Source organism: Schistocerca americana, chromosome 4 (genome assembly GCF_021461395.2).
Source record: "Schistocerca americana isolate TAMUIC-IGC-003095 chromosome 4, iqSchAmer2.1, whole genome shotgun sequence".
In the NCBI taxonomy this organism is placed as follows: Eukaryota; Metazoa; Arthropoda; class Insecta; order Orthoptera; family Acrididae; genus Schistocerca; species Schistocerca americana.
Window position 1 is genome coordinate 214,518,524 of NC_060122.1, and position 22,396 is coordinate 214,540,919.

The window sequence follows — 22,396 nt, forward strand, 5'->3', positions numbered from 1 at the left end:
CTTTTTTCATTGGCAGAAACCAAGTAGGATTAAGTATGATTTTATTTATTTCCCTTTTGTGTATCATGTTGTTAACATAAAAATAAATAAAGATAATAAAATAAAACAAAAAAGTCCCATACCATGCGGCCAGGCCTCAGAATTCGGCCCTGCCAGCCCCCTCTCTGCCCATCCTGAAGCTGACTGTGTCCTTCCTTTGTTGTGCAGTAGGTAGCGCGCTAATCTAATATTCATATGTTCATAGTAACGTGAGATGGAGTCTCTTCAGTGATTTTTTTCATTTTAGTTTGTTAATTCTATATAATATGTATATGATGTTTTCATATGTTATTTGTTGCGTAGCATTGATATTTCTGGAACTTTTGAAACAGGCTGTTCGTTAACGAGATGAAACGGGTGAATTGGTCTGTCAGAAACATGCCATGGTCACATGTTACACCTCAAAACAAGCAGCTTCAGAGATAATTTTATTTAATGTGTGCATGAGTACAGCAAAATACACTCATGAAAAGAAAATCACAACACAAAAAAGTAATTAAATTTTGGAAATACTGAAACGTCCCCTTAGAACAATTAGTGAATTACTGTCCTGATAAACCTCTTATGTTATTTGATTTTCAAACAGCTGAGCAGAACTGAACGTACTCAGACATTTCTCTCTTTACTTATTCTGATCCACACTAAACTGACACACAATATTTTTAGCGCAACGCAATCTGACTTTCAATAATCCCTACAAAAGAACGGCCCTGCTTAACATTAACCTATACCTCACAAAAATCTTCGTCACTCGAACTATTGCAATACAGCGAGCGCCACTACTGCCAGCTAAATAAAAGATTATAACTACTGCAGGCACTAACTACTGATAGGCATAGTTAGCAAATGAAAGATTTTGATAGAGAACAGACAATTTATTTACCTTAATAGTGTTCAAAAGTCATAATATATATATATATATATATATATATATATATATATATATATATATATATATATATATCAATTCATGATATCCGGTATTACAGATTTACTCTTTCTGATGGACACACGTGCAGATCGTCCGCTCTCAAAATTCTGCCATCGCTCTCCCCACATCCACCACTGCTGGCGGCTCACCTCCAATTGCGCAGCGCAACGAGCTGCTTTCAGCCAACTGCCCAGCACTACAATAGCGATTATTCCAACAATGTACACAGCGCAGTCAGTGATTTTCATTCAGAGCGCTACATGGCGTTACCAACATAAAAACCTAAACAGCCTTACTTGCCTAGATAACATATTTAATCGATTAACAATTGAGAATAACAGAGTAATGTAAGCGCGGGATAAGCCATTGCAAATGTGAAATGCTGATACATTAACTGGTGTAGCTCTCGTGTGACTAGCACGCAGAGAGGTTGGTTGCGGACCGTCAACTGGACACCTTCTAGCCAACATACGGCCATCACTGGCACCGAGGCAAAACCGGCTTTCATCAGAAAACACAGCAGATCTCCTCAACCTTGTAGTCCAATGAGCTCTCGCTTGAGACAGCTGAAATCGCAAAGGGCGGTGGTTTGGCGTCAGTGGAGTGCACGCTACGGGGCGTCTGGCTTGGAGCCGTCCTTGAAGTAGCCGTGTTGCAACAGTTCATTGTATCACTGAGGTCCCAACTGCTGATCAAATTATTGTTTCAGACGCAGTGTAGTGCGCCAGATTCATACGCGAACGCGATGGTGTTCCAGCTTGATAGCTGGCCGTCTGGAGCCCCGTCTTACTGCTATCGTACATTCTCGTGACCACGCTGCCTGCAATTATGTACAGTGGCTACATTCCTGCCAAGCCTTTCTGCAGTATCGCCGAAGGAACATCCAGCTTCTCTTAACCCTAGCCGCGAGGGATTAGCCGAGCGGTCAAGGCGCTGGAGTCATGGACTTTGCGGCTGGTCCCGGTGGAGGTCCTTAGAATAATTTAGGTAGGGACTGATGACCTTAGCAGCTAAGTCCCATAAGATTTCACACACATTTGAACATTTTTTCTTAACCCTATTACTCGACCCCGTTCAAAGTCGATAAGGCGTTGATAATGGCGTCTTTGTCATATTAAAGACATTTTTGACTAGCTCACCATGTTCACTGTCAAAAGTAGCTAACACTCACGACCGTTACGCCATATAATTAAAGCAAACGTGATTCGTATCCTTATAGTGGCGCTGCTATCTCCACTCTATGCGACTGGCGCAAAATCTGAGTAGACGCCAACAAGCATCGTTTATGTCGAACATCTCCTTCTTGGTGTTCTGATTTTTTTCCGTGTAGATTACAAGATGTCGTAGAGTGCAAATTGTGAAATACGTAAGAAATCTGGGACAAAAAATGGCCGCTGAATACTAACCGACAACTGTCACCTCTCTCTTTCATTCTTTCTTGTCTGGTAGATAAGGCGAGCAGCTCTCGAGAGATGGAGGCTGCCCTCTATAGGAGAGGTCGAAACTCGCAGAGTGCGACTATCTGGGGTCTCCTCCCACTCTCGGACACTGCCGGCGAGCTGACTCTGGAGCTGTTTATGCGACACGTATTACTCACAAGAACTGCCCGAGAGTGAAAGACTCTCACGCGTGTACCTAGCTTAAGAAAGTTAGCGGTGTGAGAGAAACCAGTGCAGAAATCTGGCGCCCACGTGGCAGCAGACGGCCAGGTGTATAAGTCACAAGTTTTTCGCTCGCCCTGCCGCCTCCCGGCTACATAATCCCTGCAGCCGGCACTGCCTGTGTAACAGCTAAGCCCCGTGGCCCCCGGTTGGTGGCTCCGCGCGGGTCTGGCCGACAAAATCCCTGGCCCGGCGGTGCTAAATGAAGACGGCGCTCCGGGCCGGCAATATCGCGATGTGGCCGCTAAGCCCGGCACAGGATCCAATATATCGCCGGGCCCGGCGTTACTGCCGCCTTCCGGCTAACCGTCGGCTCTCTGTGGGACTCGCCAATGCCAGACACCCCCGCTGACGATCGCTTCCACTCACACCCGGGAATGGCTTCCATAACGTCCGACTGATGGCCCACATAGGCGTTCATCTTGCGAAAAAGAACAAAAGTGGCAGTGATAAGACGGTCTTAAGATGGCCACTAATTTAACAAACTTTACAAAAATGCATTATCGAGCACTTGGTGTAAACATTCTTCTGTAGGATAAGTGCGTTTATACATATGCTGTTACGGAGTCCTTTCATCTCTGCACAGATACTCTTTTATTAGTTTCTCCCTATTCGAAGGGTGCTGTTATTCCGCAGCCTTACTCAGTTAAGGAAAAGCCACTTCAGTTGCTAATAAGGGAATAATCGTATGACTTTACTACAAGGGAGACCCTGTCTCAGCTTGTCTTGACGGAATGCCATTGAGTAAAACAGAAGTGATATCTTGCATCCCCCAACGTAGGTTTATAGCCCCTCTGCTGTTCCTTATCTATATATAAGATTTAGGAGACAATCTGAGCAGCCGTCTTCGGCTGTCTGCAGATGACACTGTCGGTTATCGTCTAGTAAAGCCATCAGAAAATCAAAACCAAGAGCAAAACGAATTAGATAAGATATGTGTACGGTGTGAAAATAATGAATAGTGTGAGGGTATCCATATGAGTACTAAAAGGAATCCATTAAACTTCGGTTACATGATAAATCAATCAAATCGAAAGACCATGAACTCAACGAAATATCTAAAAATTACAATTCCTATCGCCCTTAACTCCAATGGAAAAGGTATGATAAGCAATAATGTCTCTATCATAGTAGGCCTCCAAACCTTCTATAGGTTTATCACTACCTCGTACAATAGCTAGAGTTAACCAACTATTTCCAGTAACAACCTCTGTTGTTGTACAAGAAAAATTGATTTTAGCACCAACAAAAGTTATTGGGCCTGTCAGTAGTTCTTCTTGTGACACGTTATTTGGGGTCATAGAAAACGTGTCCACAGTCTTGTACACAGGCATTCTTGATCTTCTTGCAAATCTCCTCCTCCTGTACGGCATGGCTGTGTGCTGCGTGCGGCTGCCTCGAGTCAAATGAGCCTGCTGCTGCCTGCGTAGCGGATGTATGTCACTGATAAAATGGGCGTGGCAGGAAGTAGAGTCCTCACAAACCGCAGTGGCGGCGACGGAAGTGCCTTTTTTGAGCGGATCGCCTTTAGTTAAAACTAGAAGGCGATCCGCCGAGCCCTAGCGGCGGATGAGCGAAACTCGTTCAAGGTCACCCGCCAAGATGGCGGCGCACACAGCCATGAAAGACACCGACCCACCTCCCCAGGGGTCAGTGCTGTGTGCGCCGCCATCTTGGCGGGTGACCTTGAACGAGTTTCGCTCGGTCGCCGCTACGGCTTGGCGGATCGCCTTCTAGTTTTAACTGATGAATTCCGGTATCTTCTTCATCATGCCGATGTAAGGGCGTGAATAGTGGGAAATAACTCCTTGACACTCGCACTGCAGGATGGAGACAAGTTGGCGGCGGCTCCGTTATGCTCTGGGGAAAATTCACGTCGGCTTCCATGGATCCAGTGGAGATTGTGCGAGGTACCATGACGGCCAAGCAGTATTGTACCCTGGTTGCAGACAACTCACACCTTTCATGACGTTTACCGACAGGAGTGCCAATTTTCAACAAGATAATGCGCCATGTCACATAGCCCGGAGTGTGATGTGTTACGAGGAACGCAGTGTCGCGTTGCAGTTGATGTGCTGACCCCTCAACTTGCCAGTTCTGTACCCGATCGAATGCATCTGGGATGTGATTGAACATGGGGCCAGAGCTCATCGCCTCCTTCCTGGATTTTACTGTAATTAGGAGACTAGCGTGTGCAGGTGTAATGCCGTATCCCTCCAGTGACCTACCAAGGCCTCATTGCTTCCAGACCACGACACGTCGCCACTGTTAGTCATGTCAAAGGTGGACATACCGCCTCTTAGGTAGGTGGGCATAACGTTCTTGCTCATCAGAGTGCATTGTGCTGCGCAGAGGCAATGTTAAATGACGAAAATGTAAAAGTAATGTGGGTTAAAAAGTTATGTGCGGTGATATGACGATAAAGGTGGGTGTTTCGTAATTATGAAAACTGCCCAGTTCAATACAAAGATTGACATCCTTCAGTTTTAAAAGTGGATAATCTATCATATTTACATATCAAATGGTTTACCAATGAAAAGCTGAAACTGCGACCACTCTAGCCTGGGCATTACTTCTCAACTGATATTTTTACTATGTTCACTGCTGTACAGTGATCCTACTCCCCAAAATTCTGTCCGCATGACTCGGTTCCAATACTTCTAACAATCGAACGCGCGAGCAGTAACATTTCAACAGTTGAACGAGCAGTGTCCGTGCAATCGAGAAAGTGAAGCTTTTTCAACCTGGGCAACGTTTCGTTCGCTCTTCTTTGAGTATGAGTCGCCTTGTTTTCACGATTCGACACAATTCTTTGCTTTTCTTTTGTTTATCAAAACAGTTTAAGTGCAAGAATTACCGAATCAGCAAAGATTAAATCTGACTGTTTTTTGGGAAAGTGTATAACAAGGATCTAAAACTAGAAGACTTCGGCAAGTACTTCAGAAGAAAACACTCTACCAGAACAGAAAGGTAAAACTATATCCTTAGCATGATAGTGAAACTTCAAAGTTTTATTCCTACAGTTGTGTACGCTAGCCTGAATATTTTAGCTTTACCAGTGCCCTCCAGCACATATTTTCAAAGGCAGGCATTGCGTTGTCGAAGTCATGCAACAGGTTAACGGAAAAACATATGGATAAAATATTGTTTTCAGGTATTATTCAGCTATTTTTGTCATAATTTGTTCCGTGATTCCATTTTGGAAGTTTCACATTTTTAAAATGGTAATCTGTAATTGAAACAGAAACCTTGCTTCATTTAATACATGCATTATTCAATACAAAACTTGCGAAGTCAGTTCTCCATCATATTTTAAAAACCGAGATGGAGAGTTTGGAGCCAGCAATGATAATCTACTCGTCTTACCAAATCTGTCAGTACCTCAGGGTTAAAGATAACTTTCTTGAGACACTTTTATGAGTGCGACACTTTTCTTATGATACTATTGATGAGGAAGGTATTTGTGATATTCATTCTATACAGCGTCCCAAAGCACACGGATTGTCCAAGTAGCTTGAGACTTGATGTATTTTCAGTCATGTACGATTGTGCAGGCAAGCGAACGTGCACGTACTTGAGTGTGTTTGCCGTCAGCGTGTAGGCTTATAACGCTGCCAATACTACTGTAATTTTCTTTTACCTAATTACTACAGGATTTAGTCCCTCACACATATATCTCATTATTTACACAAAAAATTTAAATTGTCCCTCTTTAGGTTAACTTGGCACATCATAAGCCTGTAAAACAGGATACTGGAATTAATCAAACACCAGGGAGGAACCCTAAATAGGTGAATGATTAGGATGAAATTACAGGGTGAACCAGTTTCTTTAAAGCTCAACAATGACTATTCACTATCAAAACACAGATTAAATTAATGGTTCACGCTGTATAGAAGTAAAATAGTAAAAAAAGTCTTATCTGGTGGCTGTAGGCTTGGGTGTGGCTACAATTATGGTGGCTACACTACGCACAGTACGGCTTGGAATATCTTGCTGTATGGGCTCAATTTCTCTTCTTGGCGTCGTTCAATTTTACCTACAGTAGCCCAACAACTCGCAGATGTGCCGATAAGCCGTTTGCAGTCTTCATCCGAGTCATTTTTGTGCAAATTTTCAGATAAAGCTTCTCCTGCTCCACAAGGGTGTTGGCTCAATCACTGCTTCCTGGAGACTGTATGACCTACTTCTCGCACTTGCTCTAGGTAGCGCGCCAATTCCCCCTTGCCAACTTTTCCACTCCCCGGAGCCACTTTCGTTTCAAGCAAAAATAGACTGGCTTTTACATAACACCCATTTCTTATGTTGGCCCTAAGCGTGACCATTTCTTACAATTGTCAAATGTACATCAACACGAGCAGTTTATATACACAAATATTTTTAAATATAAAATGACATCACAAAATTATTTAACATAATGTACAATTTACATAATATTTTACATGCATTAGTCACATACAGCGCAAAGGACTTCAACATCCAGTTTACCAAACTTCAATTTACATATACAGAAAATATAGTACCAATATGAGAAAATTTGAATGCAAGAAATTATGAAAATTTTAGTTGAACCATAAACAAATAGTGTTATATATGCCCCTGTTTCAATTATGTGGCCCTACAGGTAAGCATGACTGAAATACGCAAATTATAAGTTTCATTGGTTCATTTACATTAAAACATTGTCCTCCTGAACCATTATTCGCTCTCAATTACCTGTTACAAACGCTATACACTTAAGCCTGTAACAAGTTACATCATAAAAACAAACTTGACATACAAAAATTTTAACATTAATAATATAAAATTACTACAGTTTAATAGAAAAATTTGCTGCCTGCAGTAGGAGTATTATTTCAATTCTTCTTGACTCCTCTGAACCAATACGCTTTTCTTTTGGCTGCCTCTTTATGTGATCAAAATCAGTCCGTTTTACATTTTCTTTAGGAACACTTCGTGCATTCTTCCTTCTAGGCTGCTCCTTTTATTTTGATATAATTTTTTTCAGTCGTTTTTCATCAAAAACCATGGGTTTGTTATGCCTCTTAGGCTGCATTATTTCACTTAACAGTCCCCTAAATGACACATTTGTTTCAAGTTTTCATCATTGCACATTTATACAAAAGTATCCCAGTACCTGAAATTTGACAGATATTAATATGGTTTCAATAAAATTTATATATAATACAGACACTAGATAATAGTAATAGTTACAAATTTTTACAAATTTCTCGCTATATACTTCTTTAGGTCAACAATGTTTCTAGTTCCTAGTGGTTTCCTGGACATAGGATAAAACAGAAAGTATGCATTAGGGTGTGATATTCCTTGAATTTCAAAAGAACCATAGTGAACGCACTTAAATTTTGGAATCTCGTGATTTACCTCACTAGACTTTTCGTGAGCTTTAACAAGTACCAGTTCAACAATGTTAAATTTTCATTGTGCCTTTTGACTACTTACTTCTCTCACCATTTCCTTTTTCTTTACGAAATCCATTTCTTTACTGGGTGGATAATCTAACACTTCTCCTACCAAACTTTTAGTTTTATAGCCTAACGTAATTGCTTCAGATGTGAACCAATTGTTTCATGTTGTAATGAGTTCACGATTACTTCAAATTTTGGAATAAATTTGTCCCAAGTTCTATGGTTTTGGTGACAGTATGTCCTGCATAGTCTTCCTAATTCTGGTATACAGCGTCCTACGGGATTACTAGATGGATGGTACGCTGAAATGTGAGTTACTGTATTTCTTTTTGATCCATTCAATCTAACCATAATTTTGCAATAAATTGCGCACCATTGTCAGATAACACTCTCGTTTTATTTCTGTCTCATTAAAGTATTCCATCATTTTATGGAAAACTGCTCTATCTGTGGCTTTCCGGATTGGATACTGTTTAATAAATTTTGAAAATACATCTAAAATAACTATAATGTAGTTGAAATTTCCAGCGGTTTTAGATAGGAGCCTCTGTAGGTCCATGGGTAGTTGCTCTAAGTTATCTGATGGTTTTAGACTCTGCGTGGCACCTCTGTTGGTATTGTTGGCCATTTCAGTCCTTTAACAAATATTGCTTGACTTTAAATGCTCTGTAACCTTTTTCAGAGCATCACTCCGAGTTTTAGCAACACTTGAAATTTTCTCATGTCACTTTTTGCCCCACAATGTCCATATGTCAAGTGAAAGTAATCAATCAGTTTTATATTGATGGCTAACAGACTTTCCATTCTTCACTACTTTTCCCTTTTCTAATAAACAGTACCCCTTAAAATATTTTGTAAAATTTTGTTATCTGTGGACAATCATTGCTGTTAAATTTGAACTTAACTGATTTCCACACTTCATCTTCGTTTTGGACTCTCCTAATTTTACCAGTTACCTCTTTTAAGATTTACATTTTAAAAGCTCCATCCTCATTTTTTTAAAATTGATTTGATCATTGCCTTCAGGTAGCCTTGAAAGCGCATCAGCAATTTGGTTTTCTGTTACTGTCACATACATTTTTCATAAAGTCCAACGAGATAGTCTGTTATCCAACAGTATGCAATCCTTAAATTATGTGAGACCTTTATGGTCAGTATGTATAATAATTTTGTGCCTCTATAAATAATTACGAAATTTCTTCAATCCCCGAATTATAGGTAACGCCTCATTTTCTGAAATAAGATGATTTATCTCCTGCTTGCGAAGGCAATGGTTTAGTGAACAATTCCCTTCCAGATTCCACTTCCTGAAATATTTCTACTCCAGTCTCATAATTGCTGCTATCTGCGCTCATGGGGAATGGCAATTACAAGTCCTTCAGAATCTTTTCAGCATTCAGCAGTCCAATCGAACGCACTATTCTTTCGTAACGAATTATTTAAAGCTTGACTATTAAAAGTTTGCCCTTTTACAAATTTTCTGTAAGCTCCAGATAACCCTAAATAAGCTTGCAACTGTTTCTTGCTCTTTGGAGTGGGACACCTGTCGATAGCTTTTAGCTTCTCTGGGTCCTTCTCTATACCTTTATGGTAAGAATATCTCCCAAAAATTTTATTTCTTTTTTCATTAGTTCACATTTCTTAAACTTCAATGTCATTCCTCCTTTCTGTAATGCAATAAATGCCTGTTCCAATAAATCACACTGTTCCCTCCATTCTTGAGTAGCTATCAACAAATCGTTCACGTAAATTGTGAGTCTACTGCTTGGTTCCCTTCCTAACGCCCAGTCCAAAGTACGTATGAACACAGAATCTGATGTATTTAAACCAAAAGGTACCACCTTGTAATGATAACACTTGCCAGCGAAAAGAAAATTTGTATATTTTCTTGAGTAGGCATACAACGCGATTTGCCAGTAACGAATCGTCAGGTTTAAGCTGGATAAAAATTTGATATCATAGAACCTTTGCAACACTTCATCTAATGACTCAGGACGTTCTGTTTTCTTCTTCGCTATCTTGCTTAAAGTTCTGGCATCAATTGTCACTCTTACCCCACCGTCCTTCTTACTTACAATAATAAGTGGATTATTGTATTCACTGTTGCTACTCTCTTTAACTCCCCATTCAAGCATCTTGTCAATTTCGGCTTGAACGGCCTGTTTTTTCGCTGTTGGTACCTGATATGGATAAACGAAAAACGGTTTGTGTGTCAGAATATCCATGTGATACTCAAAATCTTTCACTCATCTAGGAGTATCTAGAAACACGCTGTAATTTGATCCAATTTTTTCAGTAACTCGTTTTCCTTCACTGGATCCAAATATTGTATGTCAGTGACAATTCTGCGAAATTCGTCTAATATCTGGTCTAAACTTTTGATATTTCTTACGTGATAACCTTCAAACAATTCCGATAATTCTTCATAATTAGTATCTATCTCCATCGTCATAGGTTGAATTTCTAGTTGAAGGTATTCCTTGCCGGTTACTTCAAACTCTGTGTTCACAGTCCCTCATGTTGCTAACAATTTCATTTGCGCGGTTGATGACCACCTGTTGCTTCTGTAGCCAATCTGTGCCCATAATTATTTCGGTGCTAAGTTCTGAAATCACCAGAAAACCGTGTGTAAAAAGACGACATTTTATTACAAATTCTACCAAAATCTGCGTCTTAATCGGTTTTGCTTTTTCTGTAGTCACGTTCATTATTCTGGTTCCCAGCTCTGACTTTATGACTATTCCTTGCTTGTCCTTAATGTATTCTTAGAAAGATTGAGACATCGCGCTAATCTGGGAACCAGTGTTCAATAATGCTCTAATTTTGTTACCATAAACTTCAGTCAGGGTTATGGTTTGTTTCATCACTTTCACTTCCGTTTCATCTTGTTCCTCCCACAAGTCTTGGTCTATCAGTACATCTTCCCATGAAATGGCATTCATCTCTTTACAGTCTAAATCTGGTGGTAATTTCTTCTTTCGGATTGCAAAATCCTTCATGATCTTTAGCGGTTGCTGTTTACTAATCATTTCGTCCGGTTCTTACATTTTCTTAGGATCCCTTATGTCTTCCAGGTCCTGTGTTGACATTACTGCTTCTTCACAGGTCTCGTCATTTATAGACTTTATTTCTTCCTGACTAACTTCTTTTTCCTATTTGCTGTACAGTTTCGGCAACGTTTCACACGATATATTCTCATTCTCTGGTATTTCTCATTTGTATCAGAAATAATTTTTCAGTAAGCTTCGTTTCCTCCGATTCTGAATTACTAGACTGATTGATTTCTTCATTTTCATTTGAGTCGACATCTTCGCTGCCACTGTCGGTTTTCAACATGAAAGCCCTTATTAATTTCTTTGAGAACTCTAGATCGTCACTTGTCTTGCAATTCATGAATTTCTGGATTCTTTCTACAGTAACACGTATCCTTTGTAGCAGGCAGATTGTTTTCCTCTCTCGGTAGTTCGTCATCGTCAGGACTGTCTTCCTTATCTTCCATGACGTCATCAGCTTGCACTTCATAAACATTATAATCTTTGTGGATTTCTATCAATCGCACAAATTCGTTTTCCTTCAAATCAGGCTTATAAATGACAGAAACATTAGAATGAAATCTTCACTCTACAGCGGAGTATGCGCTGATATGAAACTTCCTGGCAGATTAAAAATGTGTGCCAGGCCGAGACTCGAACTCGAACTCGCAGGAGAGCTTCTGTGATGTTTGGAAGGTAGGAGACGAGGTACTGGCGGAATTAAAGCTGTGAGGACGGGGCGCGAGTCGTGCTTGGGTGGCTCAGTTGGTAGAGCACTTGCCCACGAAAAGCAAAGGTCCCGAGTTCGAGTCTCGGCCCGGCACACATTTTTAATCCGCCAGGAAGTTTCTTGACAGAAACATTATCTGCAGATTCATTGGCGCTGAATGATTCTTCAGCAAAGTGTAAATCCGCATCTCCTACTTCGCGTTTATTTACGACCACTTCATTTTCCCTAACGTTAGCGACACGGGTCATCTGCATAGTGCTTTTTGATTCAATTGTATTAGTAGCTCGCGTACTTCGTGCGGCTCCAGACACTAAACCTTTCTCCTTTAACTCCTTTCCGTTCGTAGTAACGCTATCTTCCTTCTAGTTAAACTGCTTTATACTGTCATACAGATTACTCATCCGTATAAGCTAGTTATCAATTCCATACAAACTCTTATCCATCTCAGTTACTGCACATTGTCTGTCCGTAGCCTCTGAATTGGGTACAGCGAGCGATGCCCCGTCTAATGGCTTACTCACAGCCCCAGCTGATTGCCCTCTAACGTCACTCTGCGTCTGCACTGCTATAGAATTAATTCTCGCTACAGCGGTCCGCTGCAGAGGCTTATTCGAGCACGAAATACGTCCTTTGCTAAGGCTCGCATCACATAAGACGGCGCTTCCGCGCATAGAGTTGGAGCAGTGAAGGGATGAGAACTACGCATGCCTGGGAGCAGAATGTGGGCTAACAAAGTCCACGGTTCCGAACTGCGTTCCTGCGGACTAGTCAGGCTCATTTGCCTACGGTACATCGTATTGAACACTCAAATCTTTGAGAGGAATAGTAGATATTAAAACCAATTTAGATCAGTCGTCATGAGAGAAATATTAATCCACGTCTTGACGATGTTGCGTCCACTGCTCCACAAATTAACTCTGCGTGTGCTGGGAGGCGAGGACATCTGACATAGCTTCTTGAAGACGTGAAGTACAATTTTTCTCAAATTGACAATTGTGTAATGACATGATCATTGAAGCTGCTTGCAACAATGATCATTTATTGTGATTTGAACTGTGTTATAAGTAAAAATTTAATACACAACAAAATTTACTTCAAGCTCCAACCGATATCATTATACTTGCTTGACAACTGCTTCTACTCAATAGAATTTTTAATCATGTGTATAAGGTGTGTGTGTTGATGTGTTTGACTGTAGTTCAGTGCAATCACTGTGCATAAAAAAGAATTAGTGTCAGAGTGTAAACTAACTCGTTCGACATTACAGTGAGAGACGGTATTTATACTCAATGGAACGAGCAGACAATTAACCATCATCTGCGAATAGCTGCAGGGAATGATGACCGATAACACCGAAAACCACCGATATCCCGACAAGTAACAGTCACTGTCATTTTAGGGCCTTATCCATTTCCTGTCTTGAAACTGACAGAGGTTTACATGTGGAAATATCGGACTTTTGATGAATTTTCGCTTGTTATTAGAGCATACAACATGGTGGGGGAAGATTAGCCTCTCCTTGGGTAATATGTTGAACATTATAGTCTGCATAATTCAAAGGATACGAAGTCGTAATCTAAAAGGCTAGGTTATGTACGCAACTGATATGTTGACAATCACTTTTTTGAACCATGAATCTTTAAAGCTAAGAAATATTATTACTTTCTTCCAAAGTCTACATCGCAACACCACCGTCACATCTGTTTGAATCTGTTTCCGAACAATCTGATTGTAAATTTACGATTTTAGGTTCAAGGCTTATATTCATCACCAGTTCCCTGTCAAAATATTAATACTGAAGCTTTTCAGCATGCCACTAGACTGTGCCCACGCTACAGTGAGATGCTGTCTCATCCACAAGCAATTCAATAAATGTTATCTTGAACTTTCTTTTTCCCCACATAGCCTTGTCCTTTGCCCAAAGTAAGTGAATAGTGACACGTGGGTAAACGCAAAACTGTGTGACCCCATTCACGTGCAAGGAAATCAATTTTGTACATTCTGTCACGTGACCTATATAAATTAACGAGCTGCAGGAGATCGGCACGAGTCTGGTTTATACAGTGCTTAATATTTTTACTTTTAAGCCAGGGAAATATATCCGCTTTTCTGGTGTTTATACTTGGTGTTTTCTCTGTAACAGTTGAATTACAATTGGCAATGACCGACTTCGAAACGAGGTATGACAAGAATTGTGAATCATGTCACGAAACTGACAGCGTTCATTTTCGAATGGTAGTCACTGCTATTTTTCTTATACATAAATACTAGTTTCCTCTCAGAAACAAAGCCAGAAGAAGAACCAGTATGCAGAATAATTATCTGAGAATCTATTCTTATGAAAACCTTAAAACCGCCAGCACCATCACTCATTTTCAGCAGATCTTCCTGGAATGATTATAATTAACCAATGTTTCATCAAGATAATACACTGTGGAACTAACTCCTTCTCCTGTATCGTGAATCTTTATATGAGATGTAGTTCGTGTTGCACCTATGTCACTTCTTTGAACTAAAAACGTCTTTTAAAATTCTTTACATTGATGAAGCGCTTACCATTGAAGCTAATGTTCTCCTGCATAACTGCAATACGTTTTTGTGATGTTGGGCAGTCATCATTCACATGGAGCACTTTAGAACTTCGTTGATAAAACCATCCATTTGTGTTGCAGATTCCTTGTGATTTCGATGCTTTCCAGGCGACACGAAACCAACTTCTTCTATGGTTTCTACAGCTCTGACACTTTTGTTTACGATTCTCTTTACAATTCTCTTGCCAACACCATATGGTTCTGGACTCTGTTCTCGTGTCTTTAACTGTTAACAGTAGGAGACCTTCTTTCAAATCCACGTTTGAAAAAGTTATAAATGCGGTATATAATCGCCCTCTCCTACTTGTGAAACACTTCACATTTATTGCCATCACCTGGATTCTTTTTAATCGCACTTAAACATTTACAGATACGCATTCACACCTATACTGCTAGAAAAAAAAGAATACAAAAAAACTGACAGTTGAATGAATAATTTGGTTGTCGCGAAATACGGAAACAGTGCAGATTCTCGTTGTCTATATGTAACTCGCTGCTACGTGCTCGGAAACAGAATGAGTATTATTGGCTGTCCGTGGCTGTGTAGGGAGATGCGCAGAACAGCTGAAAATTGGGCCGCCTTCCAACATGACGTGGACTATAACTGACTGTGATTCACCTGCAGTACCATCTGTCGTGGCAGGTGTAGTGCCTGGCATCTCATCTGCACCGAACTGCAGCGTATCGAAGTTTCTATGTCCAGCATATTTCTTGCGTCTGGGCCTCCTGCATCTTGTTCCCACGTCCGTACGACCCTCAACGTTTGCGTTATTTAGTTTAGCTCCTCTGTATGGAAGTTATTTCGCGGCCTATGTCCTCTTCCGCGAAGGTTAGAGGAGAAGATCCTCTGTCTCTTCCTTTTTCAACAGCATTAACCTGATACTGGTTATCGTTCTGCTCATCATTACTGTTATTCCGATTGTTTCTTTCATTCCAGCAGTTACTATACTCACGGAAGTTCTTTTCACGCCGGTGGTCTTCGTCAATTACTATTTCTAAAAATGCAAAAAGAGTACGGTGGTTTCTGCTTACATATCTTTTGTAATCTTCTGGTAATATCTTCCAGAGTACCCAAATTCTATCGGAATCACTCCTTCGTTTCCTTAAGTGAGCCAATCTCCTATACCAAGACTCACAAAATTCTTTCATATTCATTTGGCCTTTACCTTCGAACATTCTCACGCCAGAGGCTATTTTGTATCTGCTCGGACCAATACTCATCCAATAACTTTTGTCTAAATTCACTGAAGCTTCAGTGCTTAAGTTAATTCCCCATAGTTTATCATCTTCTACTAAATCACTAATTACGATGTTTACTTTTCCTGATCAGTGATATTTTCAGGAAACAGCCTTTCGCAGGTCTTAATAAAATCAACATCCATAATGGAATAACCCACTGCGCTTTCGGTAAGGTTCGAATTTTTCTTCGCTCTCAATTTTTTGTAAATTGGTCTTCTGCCTACCAAATAAATGCCATTGCAAGTAATTTTCCTTTCTAGGTCACTAACTTTTTCTTGTGTACTGGAAGTGTTATTGCTACACTTCTCTTCGCAATGATCTACTTTCATTTTTAGGTTTTTTCAGACTCTTGAACAGTCATTCTAAGTTTAGAAATCTGTTCATCGTTTGCTTTCGTTATTGCATTCTCAACATGGGAAACCTTTTGCTCAACCTTTGGCTCTACAAGTTCGACCTCTTCCTGTATTTTCTCTGCTTAGTTTTCAAACCTGTCACTAACGTCCACAATTTCTGTCTGTATGTTACAAACAGTTTCACATAAATCTTTCACATATTTCTTCATGTTAATAAGTTGCTCTGTCAGAAAACGTATTTAATTATTAATTTTTTCGAACTTTTGGTTATTCCTTTCCATTTGTTTAGGATGTTCCTGACTAATTTTATTCTGAGTTTCAAGTTTTTCAATATGAGCCTACATTTGTTCGCTTAAAATTGAGGTCTTGTTTTGTACTATCGGCTGTGTGCATAATGTGTAGTAACACATACAAACCAATAGGTTGTTGTTAATTTTGTTGATTATTGTCTGCCCCTTGTCTTTCTCCTCTGAATCCACATTTTTCTTAATCTGAGATGGCCTTAACAGCATAGAAGTCTCATCCCCTAAATCAATATTTCCTACCTGCTTTTCCACCAGTAAAATCGACTCCTCTCTGTCCTGCTCCCGACCACTGCTTACAGAAGTGTCATCGCTCTTATCCTCCTGCTTTACTTAATACTTGCTTCAACCAAGTATGTAATAATCTATCCTGCTGAACCTTTCTCTTAAGTGCTTTAACAAATTTGTGCCCCTGAGACCTTTATACTTCTTCCAAAAGAATCCTACCTATCTGTGAAATTTATAACTGTGTTCAACTACTTACGGACTGTAAAAGTCCTGTCACCAGGCATCAGGTATAACCTTACCACTACTATTGTAATTTAATACGCTTTTACCTAAGCAACAGAAAACCCTGCCTCGTATAACCCTCTTACTAAATTTAGTTTAGTTTCCAAATAAAGTACATTATGGAAGGATAATCCTGTTAATACGAAAACTAATCAACAGAGTTACCCTTTTTACAGGATTTGACAGTGTGTTGTGTCTAATGGAAGTAAATCAGACTATTCGATTCTTTTCCTGAGATATTACCCAGCGGTTAGAAAGAAACGCGGTATGAATAATATTCTATTGAAGCTAGGGCAACTCAGTTCCAAGTTCATTTAGTGGTTTAAAATGTGTACTAACGTTCGCCAGCCTATCCAGGCAATGAAACAGTGAAGTATTGGAAAAGGAGAAGTAATAATTTTGCCTATTTTCTTGCTACTGTTTAAGTTGCTTCTTCAAATAAATGTTACTCCACTTAAACAATGTTGGTGCAGACAATGAAATTATTTGACTACTACGTCCCTTCACACTAAGTTTTTAAAGCAGAAAAAGCCCAGGACATAACTTCAAGGAAGCAAAAAGGAATTTGGCGGGGGGGGGGGGGGGGTGAGGGGGGTGGGGGGGACTTTAAGAAAGCACTTTACTTAACTAATAAACTTGAATGTTAAGATAGTGTGGGATACTAGAGCACACAGTGTTTATGCTGAACATTTCACTTCAAGAAAACCTCTTTCTTGCTGGAATTTACTTTCAAAAGCTATTACTCTTTGAACTAACTCTGTATAGTCATTTAACAGATTCTAGTAACTCCGCTTCACTCTGACTGAAATTTACGTATTCAAACACTTTGCAGTAGTTAAGAAAACTTTTAAGACAAGAAGAGTTTGACTTTATTTCTCTGCAATGTACTAAAGCATGGACGTGTTGTTACTCCAACTAAAATTTGGATTACGCCTTTCAGTGAAACAACTAAGACAACTTTTCTTTAACTATTGCTCAAGATGAAAATATTTACGAAATCTTTAACTTTATGATTCAAAATTACATTTAAAATCGCTCTTCCACTACTGGGAAGTAATTTCGTTATTAGAGGATTTAGTCCCTCACACATATGTCTCACTACTTACATAAAAAATTTAAATGGTGTCTCTTTATATTAACCTGGCACTTCATAAGTCTGTAAAACAAGATACTCAATTAATCAAACACCAAGAAGGAACCCTACATCGGATAAAATAACAGGGTGAACCAGTTTCTTTAAAGTTCAACAATGATTATTCACTAATAAAACACAGTTTAAATTTATGGTTCACACTATACAAAAGTAAAATAGCACATAAAAATCTATTCTGGTGGCTGTAGGCTTGGGTGTGGCGAACAATTATGGCGGCTATACTATCCACAGTACGAGCTGCAAGTATCTTGTTGTATGGGCTCAATTTCTCTTCTTGGCGTCGTTCAGTTCTACCTACAGTAGCCCAACAACTCGCTGCTATGCCGTAACCCGTTTGCAGTCTTCATCCGAGGCATTTTTGCACAAATTTGCAGGTAAAGCTGCTCCTGCTCCTGAAGGGTATTGCCTCAATCACTGCTGTCTACAGACTGTATGACTTACTTCCCGTGCTTGTTCTAGGTAGTGCGCCAATTCACCCTTGCCACCTTTTCCACTTTCCAGAGCCACTTACGTTTCAGACAAAATCACACTGGGTTTTACATAACACCTATTTCTTAGATTGTTCCAAAGAGTGACCATTTCTTACAATTTTCAAATTTGCATCAACATGAAGAGTTTATACACACAAATATTTTTAAATACAAGATGTCGTCAGAAAATTATTTTACGTAATAAATAATTTATATAGAATTTCACATACATTACTCACATACAATGCCAATAACTTCAACATCCAGTATACGCACTTCACTTTACGTATACAGAATATATAGTACCAATATGCGGAAATTTTAAAGCAAAAATTGTAAAGCATTTAGATGAACCATAAACAATCATTGTTATTGGCTCAACCAAGCAAAAAGCAGCTATCACGAAATCTTCCTTCGTGTACTAAATCAAATGATATGAAGCAAATTAATTGAAAGCGGCTGGGTAAGCTTATTCGAGGTTACAAAAGTTTGTTTTCTTTCACATTTATTAATTCAGAAACCAAGCAAAACGGAAAACTACACTTTTAATAAAACACAAATCAACTGTCCCTGATAGAAATTTCATCACTAAAAATGTAAATTATCCCAATACAATCTACATGAGAGGAAAACGCAAGGAATTTATTAATAATGAGCAGGGAAAAATGATGCCAACAATCACGTATTACAGACGTGTCTAGATGCGTGTATGAGATTTTTAATGACCCATTTAGTTCTCAGAGGGACTGTAATATTAGCGTGAGTCTTTTGTGTGTTGTTACACTTTTTCTCATTATTGTCTCCTGTTTTGTAAACAGTGTTATTTTTAATGAATGCTGTTACGCGCATCATAAATTTCAAATATGTTACTCCATTTAAGCTTCAATACGTTTTTTGTGGTTATGTGAATGTAGCTTCAACTCTCCCAGTAACTAGACGTGGGGAAAATTTTTCGTTTCATTATACAGTCTTTTCCTTTCCTCTCTATTACTTTTTTGTTCTCGCATCGCAATGACAGAGAGAGCGTGTTCTCTCCGTGGTCTGTGCTCCACGTTTTCGAAGAAAAAAGTAATGCTGTATGGAGGCACAGGGGATTTGTGCATGCTTGCACAAAACGCTCTCACACACATGCTTGGCAAACGTGCTGTTGATTGTGTAGCCGCCTTTGATCAAAGATCGTTGTTAAAGTAATGATAAAGCTTATTCTAGATATCCATTACGTAGTATGTACATTCGATTCCCGTTGCTGGATTACTGACAGCACTGAAGGTGCTGGTAATTCGTTTTCTGAACACATGATGGCTATCAATTATCACACTCACAACTACACTTGGCATCCCACAATTTATATTACAGGCATTTAGGATTTTGTGGAGAGGACTAAATAACAAATTTTCAATAACGGACCCGTCCATAAATAAACCGTTTGGATGTACGTCTGAAGATCAGATCCCTTTAAAATTTCTAGATTTTCCGCAAGCATTTGACTCAGCAGCGCACCTACGCATATTGTCAAAAGTACGGTCATATGGGTTATCAAGCGAAATTTGTGACTGGATTGAGGACTTTTTGATGGGTAGGAGACAGCATATTATATTGGAAGGAGAGTTATCGTCAAATGTAGAAGTAAATTCGGGTGTGCCACAGGGAGGTGTGTTTGGGCCACATGCTGTTCATATTTTATATTAATGACCTAGCAGACAATATTAATAGTGAAATCAGGCTTCTTGCAGGTCATGCAGTCATACACACCGAAGGGCCAAGGAAATTGGTATAGACAAGCGTATTAAAACACAGAAACACGTAAACAGGTAGAACACGGCGCTGCGGTCGGCAACGCCTACATAAGACAACAAGTGTCTGGTGCAGTTGTTAGCTCGATTACTGCCACTATAATGGCAGGTTATCAAGACTGAAGTGAGTTTGAACGTCGTATTATAGTCGGCGCACGAGGATGGGACACAGCATCTCCGAGATAGCGACAAAGTGGGGTTTTTCCCGTGCGACCATTTCACGAGTGTACTGTGAATATCAGGAACCCGGTAAAACATCAAATCTCCGACATCGCTGCGCCCTGAAAAAGATCCTGCAAGAACGGGGCAAACAACGACTGAAGAGAATCGTTCAACTGAGGGAAGGGAATCCTTTCGCAAACTGCTGCAGATTTGAAGTAGACCATCAACAAGTGTCAGCGTGCGAAACCATTCAACGAAATATCATTGATATGGTCCTACGGGAGCGGTGGCCCACTCGTGTACCTTTGATGACTGCATGACACAAACACTTACGCCTCGCCTGGGCCTGTCAACACCGACATGGGACTGTTGATGACTAGAAACATGTACCTCCCGAACGAGTCTCGTTCAAATCGTATCGAGCGTACTTGTAGAGGTATGGAGAGAACCTCATGAATCCAAGCACCCTGCATGTAAGCAGGGGACTGTTCAAGTTGGTGGAGGCTCTGTAATGGTGTGGGAGGTATGCAGTTGGAGTGATATTGGACCCCTGATACTTCTAGATACAACTCTGACAGGTACATGCTGTCTGATCACCTGCATCCATTCATGTCTATTGTGCATCCCGACAGACTTGGGCAATTCCAGCAGCACAATGAGACAGCCCGCACATCCAGAATTGTTACAGAGTGGCTCCAGAGATAGTCTTCTGAGTTTAAACACTTCCACTGGCTACGAAATTCCTAGGACATGAACATTATTGAACATTTCTGAGATGCCTTGCAACATGCTGTTCAGAAGAGATCTGCACCTCCTGGTACTCTCACGGATTTATGGACAGCCCTGCAGGATTCATGGTGTCAGTTCTCTCTAGCAATACTTCAGACATTAGTCGAGTTTACGCCATGTCGTGTTGCGGCATTTCTGCGTGCTCGTGGGGAGCCCTACACGATATGAGGCAGATGAGTCACTTTTTTTTGCCATCATAACGACCGGGAGAGCGGTGTGATGAATACACATCCCTCCTATCCACGTCCTCAGCTGAGGATGACACGGCGATCGGATGTTCCCAATGGGCCACTTGACTGAAGACGGAGTGGTACCAGTTTCTTTGGTCTTCAGTGTATAATGGAGTACTATCTGAAAGAAGTTGCATAAATATTCGGATAGATCTTGATAAGATTTCAAAGTGGTGCAGAGATTGGCAACTTTCCCTAAATGTTCAGAAATGTAAAATTTTGGACTTCACAAAACGAAAAAACCTCGTATCCTGTGATTGTAATATCAGTGAGTTACTATTCGAATTGGCCAACTGATAAAAATAGTTCTGTGTAGCACTTTGTGGGGATATGAAAAGGAATCATCACATAGGTTCAGTCGTAGGTAAGGCAGGTGGTAGGCTTCGGTTTATCGGTGGAATACTGAGGATGTGCCATCAGTCTACAAAGGATATTGCTTACAAATCACTCGTGCGACCAGTTCTAGAAAATCGTTCAAGTGTGTGGTACCGGTTCCAGATAGGACTAAGAGGGATATAGAACGTATACAGAGAGGGGCAGCACGAATGTACACAGGTTTGTTTAATTCATGGGAAGTGTCAGTGAGATACAGAAGGAACTGGACTGCACGATTCTTGAAGATAGACTTAAAGCATCCAAAGAAAGTCTATTAAGAAAGTTTTAAGAAACCGGCTTTAAATGACGACTCTAGGAATATACTACAACCCCTACGTATCGCTCAAATACAGATCGCGAGGATAAGATTAGAATAATCGCTGCTTGCGCAGAGGCATTCAGACAATCGTCTTTCCCTCGCGTGAATGGAACAAGGAGAAGCCCTAATAACTGGTACAATAGGACGTATTCTCTACCATGCACCTCGTGGTTTTCAGAGTAGAGATGTAGATTTAGATACCCTGCTTCACGGTGCGCACGCAAAATAAGAAATGGGAGCCGTCGTCAGTCGTTATTGTGATTGCATCACAAAGCAATTTCGTCTGAT

The 22,396-nt window shown here is 40.2% G+C and overlaps 1 non-coding gene across 1 annotated transcript; it reads left to right on the top strand.

Moving 5' to 3' along the window:
- Positions 1–11,841: 11,841 nt before the first annotated feature.
- On the top strand, positions 11,842–11,916 carry Trnar-acg. Its single transcript has one exon. It is a non-coding gene; the product is annotated as a tRNA-Arg (tRNA).
- Positions 11,917–22,396: the final 10,480 nt, after the last annotated feature.